This window comes from Chiloscyllium punctatum, chromosome 2, assembly GCF_047496795.1.
Source record: "Chiloscyllium punctatum isolate Juve2018m chromosome 2, sChiPun1.3, whole genome shotgun sequence".
Classification (NCBI taxonomy): Eukaryota; Metazoa; Chordata; class Chondrichthyes; order Orectolobiformes; family Hemiscylliidae; genus Chiloscyllium; species Chiloscyllium punctatum.
The window spans coordinates 25,291,273-25,305,225 of NC_092740.1; the positions used below are offsets into that span (position 1 = coordinate 25,291,273).

Sequence of the window (13,953 nt, forward strand, 5' to 3'; positions counted from 1 at the left end):
GGCTCCAGTCCTACGGGAACCCCGTGATCTTGACTCCAACCGGTCCACACCAGCTATCCCACCCCCGCCCCCAACCCATGCCCCCACCTATACCCTGTTCCTATGGAAATGCACACTTTTACAAACTTGTTATAGAATAGCGATGGTGGAGGCATTGATATTTTCTATCTCAGATCCGATTAGGAATCTCTCCTGCTCTTATCCCTTGCTATTGGCAGGACTGGCAGTGTTGCAGGATTTTATACCCAATCTGTTTGGACATGTTGTGCATTCACCTTCCTGAGCCATCACTTCCAGGAGTGAGATCTGAGGCTTCCATGTCAGAGAGGGGATGTGACCATTTCACCATTAAGTGTTCACAGTAAGGAAGCTGAAATCTCTCTGGCAGACTTGTCACAATCAAGTGCGTCAATAGCTCCCTAAATTTAAGCTGCTCCAAACATCTGCTGTCTGTCTCCTCAGTCTCACCCAAGTCCTTTTCTCCCATCACTTCTGCGCCCACTGACCTTCATCTTCTCCCAGGCTGGCAAGGAAGGCTTTGATTTTAAAACCTTCATCTTTGTTTTGAAATCCTTATATTGGCATGGCCCTCCTTGTTGCGTTAACACTTTAAGAGTTTTGCTTTCCTTCCACATGCTGCTCTTGCACATTCTCCATTTCCTATTCCCTTACTGCCGCCCGAGTCCCTCACTATAGAGTTCTGGAATTTATTTTCTAAATTTCTGTCTCCCTCCACCTTTGAAAATCTCCTCGCAGCCTGTGTCTTTCACAAAGCTTTGTCACGTTTCGTAATGGCCTGATAGTAATTTTGATCTGCTTGCCTTTCTGAGAAGCTTTTTAGGGTATTTTACAAATATCAAATGTGCTGGACAAATACAAATTGTTGGTTTTGGCTTCACCATTTTATCATGGCAATGCAGATAGTCCAGTGTATAAACTAGAATCCCTACAGTGTGGAAACAGACCATTTGGCTGATTAGTACACACCAACCTTGCGAACAGCATTCCGCCAAACCCACCCCTTACCTTATCCCTGCATTTCCCATCGCTGACCCACCTAACTTATACCATCTCTGGACACTGGGCAATTTATCTTGGCCAATCCACTTAACCCGCACATTGTTGGAGTGTGAGAGGAAATTGGAGCACCTGGAGGAAACCAACACAAACACAAGGAGAATGTCCAAACGCCATACCAACAGTCACCCCAAAGTGGAATCAAAGCTGCATCCCTGGCATTGTGCTATTCACTGAATCACCACTCCATCCCAGATGTTTAATTAGGATGACCAATAGGGACACACACACACACACACACACACACACACACACAAAGTTGCAATTTATCCTGGAGCTCTGGCCAACATTTTGCTTTCAACCAACACCATAAAACAGATTACCTGATCTTTTGCTGATTGCTGTCTGCAAAGTGACTGCTCCATTTCCTTCATTACTACAGGGACTACACTTCAAAAGTACAAAAATAGTTCATTGGCAGTGAATCATTTTGAGAAGTCTAGGGGTTGTGAATACTGTTACATAACTGCAACACTTTTAAAAAAAAAATCTTCAGTATCCAGTTTCAGAGATAAAGCATGGTTTGGAATCTATCTGCAGTTCATGGGGGTAGGGAATGAAGGGAATGCAAGGCATAATTAACTGAGAAAGTTTATGTAAAAGCAGGGTTATTAACTGTTAAACATCCCCACTGCATTTTTCTGCATAATTAGTGACATTATCTTGGAACCTAATCCTCATTTTTGACATTAAATTTGGCAGAGGTGAATGGAAACAAATCTTGCTCAGACATGGATGTGAGTAGTTAATAGTCTACAAGATACATGTGAAAAATGTATAACGATGATTAGATTATCAAAACTTAATGAACTTGGGTACTGTCTCTCCCTATCTTTAACATCTCATTTAAGAGTATCCTTAAACTCAACCTCTTTGACACAGTTTTGGCCATCTGTCTTCACGTGGCCACGTGTGCTATGGTATTACATTTTCTTTCATTCCGTTCCCATGAAGCATGCTATGTCATTCACGTTAAAGGTACAATATAACTTTTGTAGTTTGATTTTAATTTTTTTTACTGGGCATACATGCTTAAGTCTAAGATTCCTCATTTTCTTAATCCCAGATAACTTAAATGACTGATGGGATGGAGAAAGAAAATGTAATGTAAATGTGTTCAGCACTGCTCAACTGCAATTTGGATCCACCCCACTTCATAAGGAGAAATGTACTTTGTTAGATTTGTGCAAATCTTAAACAGGTAGAGTATTTTGAAGAATGCAAATGCTGAAGTGAGAAACATGAGGAAGACAATGTTGATATATCCTCTTATAAATTGTATTAAACTCTGGCTGATCTGCTTCAATTATTCATACAGTTCACTTCTAGAATACACATAGACTCTGGATTGCTTGTCTTCATCACCATTAGTTGACTTTCCAGTATAAACTGATAACGAGAATCCAAAGGTCTCCCTAAATCTGGTGGGATAGGTCTGTTCAAACTGGTCTTTTCCACTCCCTTTCTCTGTGCTCCAAATCATCTGTGATGCTCCTCAAGCAGTGAGTATCTCCATTAAATGGAGTAGATCATTTCCCCAGTTAGGTTGTTGGGGTTCTATTGATAGAATCAGAGAATAATGCAGAGAAACAGGCCACTCAGCACATCTTGTCCTGACTCTTTTGGAGACAGACCTGATAAATCGCACTGTCCTCCTCTTTACTCATTGGTATAGTACTGATGAGGTAATGGGGCGGCACGGTGGCACAGTGGTTAGCACTGCTGCCTCACAGCGCCAGAGACCCGGGTTCAATTCCCGCCTCAGGCGCCTGACTGTGTGGAGTTTGCACGTCCTCCCCGTGTCTGCGTGGGTTTCCTCCGGTTTCCTCCCACAGTCCAAAGATGTGCAGGTCAGGTGAATTGGCCATGCTAAATTGTCCGTAGTGTTAGGTAAGGGGTAAATGTAGGGGTATGGGTGGGTTGCGCTTTGGCGGGTCGATGTGGACTTGTTGGGCTGAAGGGCCTGTTTCCACACTGTAATGTGATCTAATCTAATTCAGCCCATCAAGTCTGTGTCCACTCTCTGGAGAGCAGTCCAGTCAGTTCCATTCACCTGCCTTATCCTCCTTATTTCCCCTCAAGTGGCCACGCGTTTTCCTTTCGAAATCATTTACAGTGTCTGCTTCCACGACCTCATAGACGGGGGGGGGGTCTCGGTCATCACTACTTGAAGCTTCTTCTTCACTTTCCTCCATCCCCCTCCGAGCCCCTGAACCTCTTGCCAGAAACTTTAAATTTGCTTCCCCTAGTCCTTCAATTATTTACGAATGGGAACAGCTCACCAAAAATAATTGAGTGAACTTGAAGAAAAATCTGGCTCAGTAACTTAAACATTTTTACACCAATCATCCCTCCCACATAAAAAAGATACAATATCATATGTATATTTGTTATGGAGCACATGCCTGTAACTGAGAGCTGACTTTTCTTTTCATGTTTAGCCAAAACATAGTTTATGACTTCATTCAATTGATGTTAACTCATCTGTTCCTCCTGCAGTATTAACATTTTCTCCCAATCAAACATTCAGCTTTTTACCAATCAAACAGCAAGCATATTTTTCTAAAACTGGGTTGAAAAAGCTAACCAAAATGACTTGTTGACTTGTGTGGAGTAAACGATTATTTTAAGTTAGTCCATGATGTAACTAAGGAGCTAAGTAAGGCATAACCCATAAAGATTGACCTGGAAACTTAAGGAGATGTAATTCTCTACCTGCAAAGACATAGTTCGAACTGCTATTAATGTACAATGTGTGACTAAAAACTTGGACTTACTTTACTATATCATAGAATCATAGAATCCCTACAGTGTGGAAAGAGGCTATTTGACCCAACAAGTCCACACTGACCCTCCGAAGAGTAACCAACCCAGACCCTATTACTCTACATTTCCTCTGACTAATGCACCTAACCTACACGTCCATGAACACTATGTCCATGTCCATATCACTGCTAGAGTAGAACACATGAAGTTTACCAACCTAACTAGCATTCTGCTGACTGAGACAAACCAGACATAGAGGACAGACTGGTCTATCATAGCAGAAGTCCACTCTAAGGACACTCAAGACAACAGCAATCCACTGGCATATAGTTGATCAATTCATATCATATAGTATATATAGTATGATTTTCAAAATTTGTATATCAAAATAGAGGCAGGTGGGTATTGATTGCTCCTATGTAGGGTTTTCTTTTTCATTAGTCTCCTTCTAGAAAAGTGACTTAATCCAGCATTTGTTAGAGATCAGGTAACTGCAGACCCTTATGGTGTCAATGGAAAGATGTTTATACTGTTGTGTTTATGGCACGTGGGGTAAATATGTAAGGCCAGTAGCTTTATTATCAGTTCAGAATGTTCGGAATTAGCAAGATTAAAAAGAAATCAGTTTATACAACAACAGATTTGAGTTTATAAGTAATATTAGTTTAGGAAGGCTTTAGGGCAGTGGAGAGATCTCAGTGGAAGGGTTTTCTGTTATGGAAGCTTCAGACCAGGAGAGTTTTGTTAGAAATCTGCAGGCTATTTGAATTGCAAACAAATATGCTTGACAAAAGTTGTCAGGAGCCATTTAAACAGAACCCTAAAGAATTGAGACAGTGGTGTAATTTCTCCGGAATTAAGTCTCTGTAATGGAAATGGTCTGAAAATTTGTTTTATTGTGTGATTTAAAACTTGTTAATTTTCTTCTATGTTTCAATAGCTTTTTTTTATGATTAACTCTTCTTTTGTGCAATAAACTGATATTTTCTTATCAAAGAAAATTTGAACCTTGTCATTATTTTTTAGTAACTGATCATCATATTAACTAAATAAAAATGAAAGAATGAAATTTTGAATGGTTTCACTCTGAGATCTGACCTGTCCCATAGTATCATCAGCTGTGATTATAACGGTACAAAGAAATTATTCAAGCATTGTATTTTGGGACATTCACATTGACAGTTAGATATTTATTAAGTCAAAGGCTGGTTAGCCTGACTTTGGTTGTTAGTAAAATTTTAGAGGCCATTATTAAGGATGAGATTGCTCAGTACTTGGAAGTGCATGGTAAAATAGGATGGAGTCAGCATGGCTTCATCAAGGGGAGGTTATGTCTGACAAACCTGTCAGAATTCTTTGAGAACATAATGAGCAAGTTAGACAAAGGAGAGCCAATGGACGTGATGTATTTGTATTTCCAGAAACATGTTGCACAGGAAGCTGCTCAATAAAACAGTGTTAGGAGCATGGTACTGACATGGATAGAGGATTGGCTAATTGGCAGAAGACAGAAATAAACGGTCTTTTTCAGGATGGCAGCCGGTGACAAGCTGGAGTTCTGAAGGGGCAAGAGTTCAGACCATAACCACCCATATTACATATTAACGATCTGGAAAAAGGAACTGAGGGCATTGTTGCTAAATTTGCAGATGACACATAGATTGGTGGGGGGGTTGGGTAATGTTGAGGAAGTGGGTAGCTGCAGAAATCTGAAGCAGAGGGAGACTAGGGAGTCCTAGTTCAGGATTCTCTTAAAGTTAACATGCAGGTTCATTTGGTGGTTAGGAAGGCAAATGCAATGCCAGCATTCATTTCGAGAGGGCTAGAATACAAGAGCAGGGATGTACTGCTGAGGCATAAGGCTCTGGTCAGACCACACTTGGAATATTGTGAGCAGTTTTAGGCCCTGTATCTAAGGAATGATGTGCTGGCATTGAACTGGGTACAGAGGAGGTTTACAGGAATGATCCTGGGATTACAGGATTTGTCATATAAGGGACAGTTGAGGTCTCTGGGTCTTCACTCAATGCAGTTTAGAAGGATGAGGAGAGTTTTGATTGAAACTGACAAAATACTGGACAGAGTGGATGTGGGGAAGACATTTCCACGAGTAGGAGGGACATGGGCAGAGCCTCAGAGTGAAGGGATGACCTTTTAGAACTGAGATGAGGTAGAACTTCTTCACCCAGAGGGTTAATCTGTGGAACTCATTGTCACACAGGGTTATAGAGACCAGGTCATTGATTGTATTTAAGACAGAGATAGATAGGTTCCTGATTAGTAAGGGAATCAAGAGGTATGGGGAGAAGGCAGGAGATTTGGGTTGAGAAACATATCAAGGGGCCATGACTGAATGGTGGAGCAGACATAATGGGCTGAATGGCCTAAATCCATTTCTATATCTTATGGATTTATGGTCAAAGCACTATATGCTGTGTTGCCAAATGATTTCCTTCTCAGTTGGCTGCAAGGATGATTTTTATTTCTTTTTTGCACACACATATATTACACTTTAATTAAAATGTAGTGCTCATCAAAAAATTAAGGATTCATTTGCAGGATTTACTTGAGTGAAAGAAAGAGGAATTTTATTACTCACCACCTCCAAGAAACAGAATAAAATGCAACGTGAAACACACAGTTTAAAAAGGAAGATCAAAAATAGGTGGTTTTAAAACATGTATTAATGGTTTGAGGTGTTCAATTTTATCCTGAAACCACAGTTGTTTAATTGCTGTCTTCTGTCCTCAACAGTGGCAAAATCTAAATTTGTGGGGAATGGATATTTCTTAAATTTGCTTTCTCACCAGGTGCTGTTTTTCAAGGGGGTGAGGAATAAACATGAATAAACTTGCAGAAAAATGTAAATGAAACATGAGATACAGATCTGAGTTTGAGTCATTTCAATGTCACCTTAGTTTCTTTCAGATAACCAGGGGTCTTGGTTATTAACAGTTTCATGAAATCACCTGTTGTCAGGTGATTGATGCAACCATCTTATTTTTGTGGTTATTTTCATTATTAAAACCAATTTAGTTCACAATAGGTCCCAGGTATTAAAAAAAAATCAGATGACAACTATTGAAAATTGGTTGTCCATTTTCACAACTATCATAAGAAATTAGTTGCGGCCATAGTTTGGCATTCAAAGACCATAAGACATAGGAGCAGAAGTAGGCCATTCAGCCCATTGACACTGCTCCACCATTCAACGGGATCACAGCTGACCTAATAATCCTCAATTCCACTTTTCTGCCTTTTCCATATAGCCCTTGATTCACTTACTGATCTGTCTATCTCAGTCTTGTACATAATGAAAGACTCGGCCTTGACAGCCCTCTTAACTACCACTGAGAGGGGAAATTCCTCCTCATCTCTATTTTAAATGTGTGACTCCTCATTCTGAGATTATGCCCTCTAGTCATAGTCATCCAGAAAGAGGAACAACTTTTCTGCACCTAACTTGTCAAGACCTTGAAGAATCCTGTTTGTTTCAATCAGGTCACTTGTCATTCTTCTATTATTCCAATGAGTACAGGCCCAATCTGCTCAACCTCTCTTCATAACGGTATCCTTCTATACCTAATATTTGCCTAGCGAGCCTTCTCTAGGCTGTCTCCAAAGCCAATGTATCTTTCCTTAGATAAAGGGCACAAAACTCTTTAAAGTTTTCGAGCTCTGGTCTGATTAGTGCTTTTAGCAAAGCCTCCCTACTGTTAATCTTCATTCCCTTTTGAAGGAAAGGCCAATATTCCATTTACAATCTCTACTACCTGCCGAACTAGGATGCAAGCTTTTCACGATTCATGATGTGGAGGTGTGAGGTTTGACAGGGGTGGACAAAGTTAAAAATCACACCACACCAGGTTATAGTCCTCTTGGACTAGGACCTAGTATTGTGTGGTTTTTAATCTCTGGTCTGGATGAAGGCATTTCTCCTCATCTCAGTACTATCTTGCTTTCCTGGTATCCTTAAGCTGGGAGACTTGGTTCTGGACTCTTGTCGTCAGGAACATTATTCCTGGATTTACCTTTCCTGGACCTGGTAGAAACCTTTAAAATTCTATAAGATCCTCCCCCATTCTTTCTAAACTTCAGTTCTGACTAATTCAGACTCTCTTCATGAGACAGCGCTGCCATCATAGGAATGAGTTTGGTCAACCTTCCTTGCACTCCCTCTATAAACAGAACATGCTTCCTCAGGTTAGGAGACCAAAACTGCACACAATATTCCAGGCGTGGTCTCAACAAGGCCATGTATAATTGCAGCAAGATATTCTTGCTCCCGCATACAAATTTATTTGGAAGTACAAGCTTTTGGAGTGCTACTTCTTCATCAGGTAGCTAGTGGGGCAGGATCACAGGACACAAAATTTATGGTAAAAGATCAAAGTGCCGTATAATTGACAGGATGTATTGGACAAGCCTCGTCTTTAATCGCTTAGAATGAGTTGCAAGTTTCGATTTATTAATATGCAAATCCCAGAACTTCTTTCAAGTCACATTCCCGAGATAACTTAAGGTTTTATAAAAAAAGGTGACATCTCAGATTAATCCTCAATACATTGCAGCAGTTGTATGACACTTTGATTATTTACTATAAACTCTGTATCCTATGATCCTGCCCCATTAGCTACCTGATGAAGGAGCAGCACTCTGAAAGCTTGTACTTGCAAATAAACTTGTTGGACTATAACCTAGTGTTATGTGATTTTTATGGATTCATGGATGAGGTTTCCTAAATCCCTCTGTTCTGTCGATTTCTACAGTATTTCCCCTTTTAAATAATATTCAGCTCCTCTTGTCTTCCTGCAAAAATAGTCTTCCTCACTATTTCCCACATTACATTTCATCAGCCAAGTTTTTGCTCACTCACTTAACCTGTCTATCTCCTCTATGTATCACCCTCATCACTTGTCTTCCCAACTATTTATGTAGTATCTGCAACTTGGCGATAATATGTTTACTTTCCTTATCTAAGTCATTAATATATACCATAAGTATGCTGCAACTCACTAAACTGTAGTCTGGCTTAGAGATGCTTTGTTTTCAACAATTTTTGTCAAAAGTCTACATTGGAGATTTTCTTTTCACCATGTATCCAGCACTAGTATTACTTTTGCCATTGGGCCAAAGACCAATCTTACTGTTTTGCACTTGACTCACTGTAATGAAATGCTTTCCTGTGCAATTTTCCATTTCGACATTTAGTTTTGTTAGATTTGCTAGTAGTATTATTGAGTATAAGTCTCCAGGGAGCAGTTAATATAATCTGATTCTGATAAGAGTCGGCTGCACTTAAGTCTACACCCCTTTAGAATCTATGGTTTTCTGATTTTTGCACGTTCACTTAAGTGTTCTCGTCTGGCCACAGGCATTATATCGAGAGGTGCAAACTTTTGCCTGTTGTTCTGGTGCGTTTATCCTAGTTTTCAGTTTGCAAATGCTACTGTGCATTTTAATCAGTTTAAATTCAAATATGCTAACTTCTTTTCAGGGAAGTTTATTCTAAATACATAGCTGTGATGTTCTCCCTGTTTATCTTTGGAAAGGCTGCATTTGTGGCTAACGCCTCTACTGGGCAGAGAAATGGCCATTCATCTGTAAAATTGGAATGGTGCTTTTATGCTTACATCCAACAGCAAAGCAAAGTTTATCAAATGACTCATCTCATCATAGAATAAAGCAAAGAACTGCGGATACTGTAGATCTGAAACAAAAATAGAAATGGTTGGAGAACTCATGAAGAGTCATAGAATCCCTACAGTGTGAAAACAAGTCATTTGGCCCAAAGAGTATCCCATTCCCCTACCCTATTACTGACACACCCCCTGACTAAGGCACCTAACCCACACACCCCTGAACACTATGGGCAAGTTAGCATGGCAAATCCACCTAACCTGCACATCTTTGGACTATGGGAGGAAACCCATGCAGACAGGGGGAGCATGAATAAACTCTGCCTGAGGTTGGATTCAAACCTGGGTCCCTGGCACTGTGAAGCACCAGTGCTAACCACTCAGCCACTGTGCCACACATGGAATTGGGGCATTAACAGTGCTTTCTTCCCAAAGATGCTGCCAGACCTGTTGCGTTTCTCCAGCAATTTCTGGTTTTGTTTCACCTCATCTTAGGTTTGATGCATTTTCCACTACAATAGAAATCAAATCAACAGGCTTGGTTGCATATTCCTGAGAAGATCCATAATAGAAGGTTCTTCAGCATCAGCAGCAGTGTCTACTTATTGATGGTAAGTCCAATCAAAAATCAGAACAAGACAAATCTTTGCTTGACCATGTATTCTTCTGCTTACAGATAAAACTACAGTTTGGCATCTAAAATGCCTGTCAAAACTCTTTTCACGTTTTTGACACTTGTTGCCAGTGCATCATTGTGGCTTTTTTCAATGGTGGCATCCTATTCTGATAGTTCAGAGATATATTCTGTTTTAGTGATTAAAAATGGTCATTGAGTTCTTAGCAGTGCAACTCTTCCTTTTACACCTGGCCTAAGATGGAATCTGCTCTGTAAGTATTTTGAAAGTGCCTTCTGTCTACAAACTATACCCACCTAAATGAAAATCGACATTTCAGGCATAAGCCCTTCTTCATTTCTGAAGAAGGGCTTATGCCTGAAACGTCGATTCTCCTGCTCCTTGGATGCTGCCTGACCTGCTGCGCTTTTCCAGCAACACATTTTTCAGCTCTGATCTCCAGCATCTGCAGTCCTCACTTTTTCCACCTAAATGAAATAAAGTTGAATAATGCACTACAATCTGGCAACATCACAGACAGTGGCGAGGAGACTGACTGACGTGGGAACGGAAAAGATTATTGTTGCCTTTTGACACTGTTAGGAGGTTCAGACAAAGTTTTGCCAACGCGACAAAAAAGGGAAGGCATTTGCTCATTTATGTGGAAAGAAATGAGTCAAATTAATTGTTTGCTTTTTTTCAGAAGCCTGGAACAGTTGTTATGGCAGAATGGACATTCTCTACACAGTGTTATTCTATGATCTGCCAATGGAATTTTGATTTGGGAGTGTCTGTGGTATGAGTGTCATCTCCTCAAATTCATCAGTGAAAGTTTTAGAGTCATTCTGTATCATCATTTATTTCTGTATGGAATAATACTCCCTAGTAATCTGTCGTAACCATCCTTTTGTGGTTTATTTTGTACCATTTATGAATTAATCTGTATATATTCCTATTAATAATGCATAAAATTATAGGCATTCTATCTTGAATTGTTCAATGTGACTCTGTCCAGAGATTGGGTACAGGAAGAGATTGGATTGAGGATGAATGTGATAAATGGAGGTGAGGGACCATGGAGTAGATTAGATTAGATTACATACAGTGTGGAAACCCCTTCGGCCCAACAAGTCCACACCGACCCTCCGAAGAGCAACCCACCCAGACCCATTTCCCTACATCTAACACTACGGGCAATTTAGCATGACCAATTCACCTAACCTGCACATTTTTGGACTGTGGGAGGAAACCGGAGCAAACCCCACGCAGACACGGGGAGAATGTGCAAACTCCACACAGAGAGTTGCCTGAGGCTGGAATTGAACCTGGGTCTCTGGTGCTTTGAGGCAGCAGTGCTAGCCACTTTGCCACCGTGCCGCCCTCACTGTAGCTAGAATGCTAAGTTCTGTAAGGCCCTGTTCCAAAGCTAAGGATACGTCAATGTTGAGATGCAATTGTTGCAATTTGAAGTCAAATGTGGAAAGGAAGCTCACAGCTCATAATGGAGTCAAGTCCCAGATTGAGGTCTGAGGGTGTGGGGAGATGGATTGGATTAGGTACAGGGATGCCAAACTGGGAACTAGTACTAATAAAGCATAGTCTCAAATATGGCCATCAAATTATAAACACCATAATAGCAAACCATGGCTCATGAATTAATGATGTGATCTGATGAAGAGAAATCAGATTCTGAACACTGAAGAAGCAAATCAGATGATCATTCCATTGACGAATGTATAAGCAGATCACACATTACTTTAAATGATCTTTGAAGGGCTCTTGTGGTGCAATGGGGATGTCTCTATCTCTAAACCGAATGAATAACCTCATCTAGGTTTGATACAGAAATAATATAGCACCTTCCACTATATTAGGGAATCCTGCCGACAGGAAAGGTTATGTATACCCAAGAGGATCCATAAAGAAATCCAGAAATAAAATCGCTGCCTCTAAGTCAAGAGACCTGGATTTAAGTCTTAATTACTCCAGAAATATGTAATAACATCTATGAGCGGGTTGGTTAAAAATATCTATATACATTTTCAACATATGCTAGGCACAGGGGAGGGAATTGATTGGTACTTGAAAGATGAATCTTTAGGGCTCTCGTTTTGCAGTGGTGAGACACCTCCATCTGGGTCAGAAAGCATAGGTTCAAATCCCACCTGCACCAGAAGTGTACATAATGTATCCAAACTGGTTGATACAAAAATACCTGGAAGAAGAACTTAACAGACAGAGACATGATCTGATAAAAAATTATCAAATCATAAGGGGCACATTTAGGTGGAATATTCATTTCCCTGGGGTGGGCGAGTCCAGAACTAGAGGGCATAGATTTCAGGTGAGAGGGGAAAGATTTAAAAGGGACCTAAGGGGCAACTTTTTCAAGCAGGGGGTATACGGACATGGAATGAGCTGCCAGAGGAGGTGGTGGAGGCTGGTACAATTACAACATTTAAAAGGCATCTGGATGGGTACATGAATAGGAAGGATATGGGCCAAATGCTGGTAAATGTGACTAGATTCATATCGGGTATTTGACCGGCATGGACGAGTTGGACCGAAGGGTCTGTTTCTGTGCTGTGCAACAAAATGACTCTAAATGCTGGGGCGATACCTACATTTTGTTAATGTCTTATTGATTCATTATCTAAAATGCAGGGTGGGGTTTGAGGAATTAATTCTGTGCACTAAACTCAATCTACAACATTGCAAATTTTGGCATGTGCTGCTTCGGTTATCAGTGAAGTGTAGCCTTGAAAGTCTCCCAATTTGCTTTGAGGAAGAATGCGTTCATCTACCCTCCCTGAGAAGCATCAGCACAATTAAAATTCAGCGTCACCGGGGAAAGTCAGCCGAGGAATCAGCCATTAACAAATGGTCAAGAATGGGTAACAAAAGCGTAAATCCTCTGTAGGCAGTCAGTGCGTGCCTGGTTTCCTTTTGACACACAATGATTACGAAACTCATTGAAAGTTGGTGGGTGGGGTCTTCCTGCTGCTAGCTCAATGGAAGGCCGTGCCCATGAGGTTCATTGTGTTAAATATTCAACTGCTTGCACTTTGGAGGATGCCATAAGGAATTCATTCTCAAGGCACCCTCAGGGCTGATGTCACACAAACTGCCTCGTCTTTCATCAGGTTTCTATAAAATCTGTTCTGCTGACAAGTCTGGAATTCCACTGTCCAGCTTGCACTTATGCAACTTAGACACTGCCGTGGCTACTGACTTTTCTTATGGTTCAGTCAGAGGATGGTAATAATCAGGATACGCTGGTGTTGATAAATCGAGTCCATTGTAATTTTCAGTGAGATGCAGGCTTCCTTCCAGACACTGATCAAATGTAGACAAGCTAAATAGACTTAAGAACCGACTGCTGGATATATTTGACTACCGTACCGTACTTTCACATGGGAAAGTTATAATGCAGAGGAAATGGTTCATGTTTCATTACATTTCGCTCCAATCAGGTAATAATAAATAAATCTCATCAGTTCACCCTGTTAAAGCTAAAACTGTTCAGTTAAGGGAGCCAACTGTAATTTAAGCCAAGCGTCTTTACACATTTGGATTTCTCATTTTTGCTTCTTGCTTTTAGGATTTTGCTGCACTGACAAAGAGTTCCCTATTCCTGACATGCTCTCTTATTGCGGTGTTTCACAGAACCTTGCTTTGTAGCAAAAAAAAGATTTTATTTCCTTCATTCAGTGGATGTGGGGATCATCGATGAGGTCAATCTTTATTGGCCATCGTAACTAGACTTGAGAACTTAGTGGGTAGCTGTTTTATTGAACTGCTGCAAGTCCACAGGGCTATATTGAAGCAGTTTGATAGAATGAAAGAACGATCAATGC

General features: G+C 40.6%; 1 protein-coding gene across 1 annotated transcript in view; it reads right to left on the bottom strand.

Moving 5' to 3' along the window:
• The window catches only part of vegfc (vascular endothelial growth factor c), a 288,381-nt gene that overhangs the window by 63,182 nt on the left and 211,246 nt on the right, over positions 1–13,953 (bottom strand). The gene's annotated exons all lie outside the window — the stretch shown is intronic.